The sequence below is a fragment of the Lepidochelys kempii genome, chromosome 8 (genome assembly GCF_965140285.1).
Source record: "Lepidochelys kempii isolate rLepKem1 chromosome 8, rLepKem1.hap1, whole genome shotgun sequence".
Lineage (NCBI taxonomy): Eukaryota > Metazoa > Chordata > Testudines > Cheloniidae > Lepidochelys > Lepidochelys kempii.
The window spans coordinates 101928124-101934319 of NC_136387.1; positions in this window are offsets into that span (position 1 = coordinate 101928124).

The window sequence follows — 6196 nt, forward strand, 5'->3', positions numbered from 1 at the left end:
TGGAATGGACCCTTGGGCAGTCAAGGTCTACTCCAGAAGGGCTATCACCTTAGGTCAGTGGTCCCCAAACAGTGGGGCACACCCCCCATAGGGGGGCTTGGAGGAACATTCCAGGGGGCATGGTGGGGTCTGGGCCGGCCCCCACTGGAGGTGGGGAGGGAACGCCCCCCCGCACCGCTATGCCCCCGGCTCCACTCTGGCCCTACCCCCTGATGCAGCGCCAGCCCCAGCTGCAGCCCTGCTTCTGGCCCCAGCTGCAGCACCGGCCCTGCTCCCAGCTGGAGCCCTCAGATCCCAGCCCAGCTCCTGACCTTGACTTCTGTGGGAGGCATAGACCAGGAAAGGGGTGGGGCTGACAAAAAAAGTTTGGGGGACCATTGCCGTAAGTGAAGGTCCCTGGTGCTGTAATGTCCTCTGGGAGTGGATAGGAGAGCCCAGGCCTGTGCTCTCCTCTGGATCAGGGCCAAATGGTGAGCAGCTACACTGGACACCTTGGGGCATCAAGCCGCTTCCCCTTCCTACCCCTTTAGCTTCACGGAGTAAGTCACTTCAGCCAAGTCTCTGACCGGCTTGTTACCATCATCAGCACTTATGCTCCTACCATGATGAATGCTGACAATGAGAAAGAAAAGTTCTATGGCGACTTGGACAAACTCATCATGTCTATATCGGCATCAGATACACTGATTATCCTGGGGGGACTTTAATGCGAGGGTTGGCAGTAATATCTGATGGCCTGCCATTGGACAGCATGAGACTGGGAAAGAGAATAGCAATGGAACACTGCTACTTTGTGATTGCATTAAGTGTCAATTTGCAATCCTGTGTACCTTTTCCCGCCTACCAGACAAAAAGAAAATATCATTGGTGCACCCAAGATCCAAACAATGGCCTCTTATCCTCTACATCATTGTCCAGTGGCAAGATCTACAGGATGTACAAATCACTGCAACCATGCGAGGTCAGACTTCTGGAAAGACCATCACATGATCGCTCCAAACTGTTATTAGTAATTCAACCAGAGTCATCATCTAAACCAATCAGATGGCTCAGCATAAAGTGATTACAAGATGAAGTGGAGCTCTGTAATAACATTACAGCATTCTGTCAGACCCTGCTGGATTGACTACCAGTGTTAATGTAAACAGTGAGTGGGCAACTCTTCTCGAGATGGTATATCAAGTTACTCTTTCTATCTTGAGTACAGCAAAACAATATCATCAAGATTGGTTTGATGAGAATGATCTAGAAATTCTACAGTTACTCACTAAAAACATGAGATGCATCATCAAATTCTTGTATGCTTTATCCTTGTAAGCACAGTTATAACATACAGGAATCTGTGTCATGACATCCAATCTAAGATTAGAGACATGCAGGAACAATGGTGGAGCACTATGGCAGATGAAGTCCAAGGCTACGCCAACCACCAGGAGACCAAAGATTTCTCTGCTGCTTTTAAAGACATGTATGGTCCGATGCATACTATTACAGTCCCTTTGAAGAGCGTGGATGGCCTAACACTGATCACTGACAAAGGAGAAATTTTTCAGAGATGGCAACAGCATGCCAGTGATCTTTTGAACATGCTGTCCAACATTACAGACAAGGCACTAATAAGAGTAGTAGAACATCCAATGTGTAATGACAACATGGACACAGCCCCATCCCTTGACGAAGTCCGCACTTCAACCGGTGCCATGTAGAACTGCAGGGCTCCCGGATCTGATGGCATGGCTTCAGAAATATTGGAATATGGAGGTGAGAGCCAGCTGAGGAGACTTCATGAGTTCTTATTCAATATATGGACTACTGAAGACATATCGTATGACTTCCAAGTTACCACCTTTGGTTTGTTAACCCAGGGTTTGAGCGTCCACACGCATTTGTAACCCTAGGTTAGGAATTATAGAACCCCAAACTGGGGCTCCAGTGTCTGCACTGAATTATTCAGGCTCGAGTCCAACCACTCATACCCAGACTTCCTAGTGTCCTCCCAAAATGTGGCTGTTCTAGCCCTTTGGTCATGGTGCACTGTGGGAAAACTTGGCCGTCCATCAAACCTGACTGCCCAGAGGACAAAGAAAGTCAGTCCATGGGATACTTCTGGGGCACTCCCAGAGCACGAGTCCAGTGGGGCCGTGTCTACACTGCAAAGCAATGTGGCCTGAAACCTGGGTCCCATCTTGACTTAGGCTCTGGCCCTCCACCCCCTGGGGTGCTCATGTCCTGAGTCTGAGCATGATTTGTGTATAGATGGAAGGAGGGTTAGGCTTGAGCCTGAGTTCGAACCCTGGGCTTACATGGCAGTGTAGACGCACACTAAAACAACATTAATTAACCCTCACACCCATGGTGAGGCTTAAGCGTAAATTCCTGGGTTTGGGGGGTGTTTGGAACAGGGGTTTTGGTTTTGGCCCTCTATAAAAATGAGGTCCATTGGTGGACCCTGATCAAGTTACAGATCTGTGGTTTGTCTGTTTTACTAATGGGTAACCGGAGGCACTCATACACTGGATTAATCTATATTAAGGCCAGAAGGGGTATCGGATCATTTGCTCTGATCTCCTGTATAACACAGGCCAAAGCATTTTACCCAGGGATTCCTACAGGGGAAGGAATCATCCTTCCCAGCTATGTACATAGATACTAGTGAGGATGATAGACTTGCGGTTGAACAGGGGTGACCTTCATAAGATTGCTTCCACAGTGGAAAAAAGATCTCTGATCTTGCCCTCTAGTACCTCCAGTGCTCTGACGGCTTATTGAAGCAAATCAGTCACATTCCTCAAAGAGTGTGTTTTACCAAATCAGCTATTGGGAGTACAGGGGAGTAGCACTGTATGTAAGGGAGCAGTCTGACTGCTCAGAGGTCCGGTACGAAACTGCAGAAAAACCTGAGTGTCTCTGGATTAAGTTTAGAAGTGTGAGCAACAAGAGTGATGTAGTGGTGGGAGTCTGCTATAGACCACCGGACCAGGGGGATGAGGTAGATGAGGCTTTCTTCCGGCAGCTCGCAGAAGCTACTAGATCGCACGCCCTGGTTCTCATGGGTGATTTTAATCATCCTGATATCTGCTGGGAGAGCAATACAGAGGTGCATAGACAATCCAGGAAGTTTTTGGAAAGCGTAGGGGACAATTTCCTGGTGCAAGTGCTAGAGGAGCCAACTAGGGGGAGAGCTTTTCTTGACCTGCTGCTCACAAACCGGGAAGAATTAGTAGGGGAAGCAAAAGTGGATGGGAATCTGGGAGGCAGTGACCATGAGTTGGTTGAGTTCAGGATCCAGACACAGGGAAGAAAGGTAAGCAGCAGGATACAGACCCTGGACTTCAGGAAAGCAGACTTCGACTCCCTCAGGGAACGGATGGGTAGGATCCCCTGGGGGACTAACATGAAGGGGAAAGGAGTCCAGGAGAGCTGGCTGTATTTCAAGGAATCCCTGTTGATGTTACAGGGACAAACCATCCCGATGAGTCGAAAGAATAGTAAATATGGCAGGCGACCAGCTTGGCTTAACGGTGAATTCCTAGTGGATCTTAAACATAAAAAAGAAGCTTACAAGAAGTGGAAGGTTGACATATGACCAGGGAAGAGTATAAAAATATTGCTCGGGCATGTAGAAATGAAATCAGGAGGGCCAAATCACACCTGGAGCTGCAGCTAGTGAGAGATGTCAAGAGTAACAAGAAGGGTTTCTTCAGGTATGTTGGCAACAAGAAGAAAGCCAAGGAAAGCGTGGGACCCTTAATGAATGAGGGAGGCAACCTAGTGACAGAGGATGTGGAAAAAGTTAATGTACTCAATACTTTTTTTGCCTCTGTCTTCACGAACAAGGTCAGCTCCCAGACTGCTGCATTGGGCATCACAACATGGGGAATAGATGGCCAGCCCCCTGTGGAGAAAGAGGTGGTTAGGCACTATTTAGAAAAGCTGGACGTGCACAAGTCCATGGGGCCGGACGAGTTGCATCCGAGAGTGCTAAAGGAATTGGCAGCTGTGATTGCAGAGTCATTGGCCATTATCTTTGAAAACTCGTGGCGAACGGGGGAAGTCCCGGATGACTGGAAAAAGGCTAATGTAGTGCCAATCTTTAAAAAAGGGAAGAAGGAGGATCCTGGGAACTACAGGCCAGTCAGCCTCACCTCAGTCCCCGGAAAAATCATGGAGCAGGTCCTCAAAGAATCAATCCTGAAGCACTTACATGAGAGGAAAGTGATCAGGAACAGTCAGCATGGATTCACCAAGGGAAGGTCATGCCTGACTAATCTAATCGCCTTCTATGATGAGATTACTGGTTCTGTGGATGAAGGGAAAGCAGTGGATGTATTGTTTCTTGACTTTAGCAAAGCTTTTGACACAGTCTCCCAGAGTATTCTTGTCAGCAAGTTAAAGAAGTACGGGCTGGATGAATACACTATAAGGTGGGTAGAAAGTTGGCTAGATTGTCGGGCTCAACGGGTAGTGATCAATGGCTCCATGTCTAGTTGGCAGCCGGTGTCAAGTGGAGTGCCCCAGGGGTCGGTTTTGTTCAATATCTTCATAAATGATCTGGAGGATGGTGTGGATTACACTCTCAGCAAATTTGCGGATGATACTAAACTGGGAGGAGTGGTAGATACGCTGGAGGGCAGGGATAGGATACAGAGGGACCTAGACAAATTGGAGGATTGGGCCAAAAGTAATCTGATGAGGTTCAATAAGGATAAGTGCAGGGTCCTGCACTTAGGACGGAAGAACCCAATGCACAGGTACAGACTAGGGACCGACTGGCTTGGCAGCAGTTCTGCGGAAAAGGACCTATGGGTGACAGTGGACGAGAAGCTGGATATGAGTCAGCAGTGTGCCCTTGTTGCCAAGAAGGCCAATGGCATTTTGGGATGTATAAGTAGGGGCATAGTGAGCAGATCGAGGGACGTGATCGTACCCCTCTATTCGACATTGGTGAGGCCTCAACTGGAGTACTGTGTCCAGTTTTGGGCCCCACACTACAAGAAGGATGTGGATAAATTGGAGAGAGTCCAGCGAAGGGCAACAAAAATGATTAGGGGTCTGGAACACATGACTTATGAGGAGAGGCTGAGGGAACTGGGATTGTTTAGTCTGCAGAAGAGAAGAATGAGGGGGGATTTGATAGCTGCTTTCAACTACCTGAGAGGTGGTTCCAGAGAGGATGGTTCTAGACTATTCTCAGTGGTAGAAGAGGACAGGACAAGGAGTAATGGTCTCAAGTTGCAGTGGGGGAGGTTTAGGTTGGATATTAGGAAAAACTTTTTCACTAGGAGGGTGGTGAAACACTGGAATGCGTTACCTAGGGAGGTGGTAGAATCTCCTTCCTTTGAAATTTTTAAGGTCAGGCTTGACAAAGCCCTGGCTGGGATGATTTAATTGGGGACTGGTCCTGCTTTGAGCAGGGGGTTGGACTAGATGACCTCCTGAGGTCCCTTCCAACCCTGATATTCTATGATTCTATGATTCTATATTTCTCTGACCTCTTGCAGTAAAGCCCCAGGGAGGTATACTGAAATTCTATAAACATACAGAGCCAAATTTGATGTAAACACCCTGGTTGCACCAGGGCTGAATTGGGTCTAGAGTACAAAGAGCAATGAAATTTTTAGCGGTTCTTTGCGTCCTATTCTTGTTTCAATATAAACTGTGAGGTTATTAGCATGAATATTTCTATAGCCTTGCAGACATAAAGGGCCAAAAACTGAAGATAGACTCAAAATGTGCCTGCATTTACAGCTCTTTACCCCCATAAGGGCCAGAAATGTACTTCTAATTGGAAGATTACATGTTTTTCAAAGCATACAGAAAAATCCACACTAAAACCAGAGCCTTGGAGTGACCAGGAAAACTGATCCATCAGTTACTGAACATAGCAGCTTTCCACCTAGTTGGCTTCTCTGTTTGTTGTGTAACTAGTGATAGTTTATGTAGAACCTAAGCCAAATAGAGATAATTTGTATTAAAGTCCAAGGGTGATTTAAATGGTCTTTTCAAGAAGTAGAAGGAATGACGCAGACTGCAGCCAGTCTGTTCCAGAAAGTTTTATTGGGAGCTAAATATTTGCTAGGTATCTCTATGGTTTGTTACTCATTTTGTATCTGCCAACTAATTGGTAGCTTATGCTGTATGTTCTAGTTAAATAATACCATACACTCGAGTTTAAACGATTAAAGAATCACAGCCC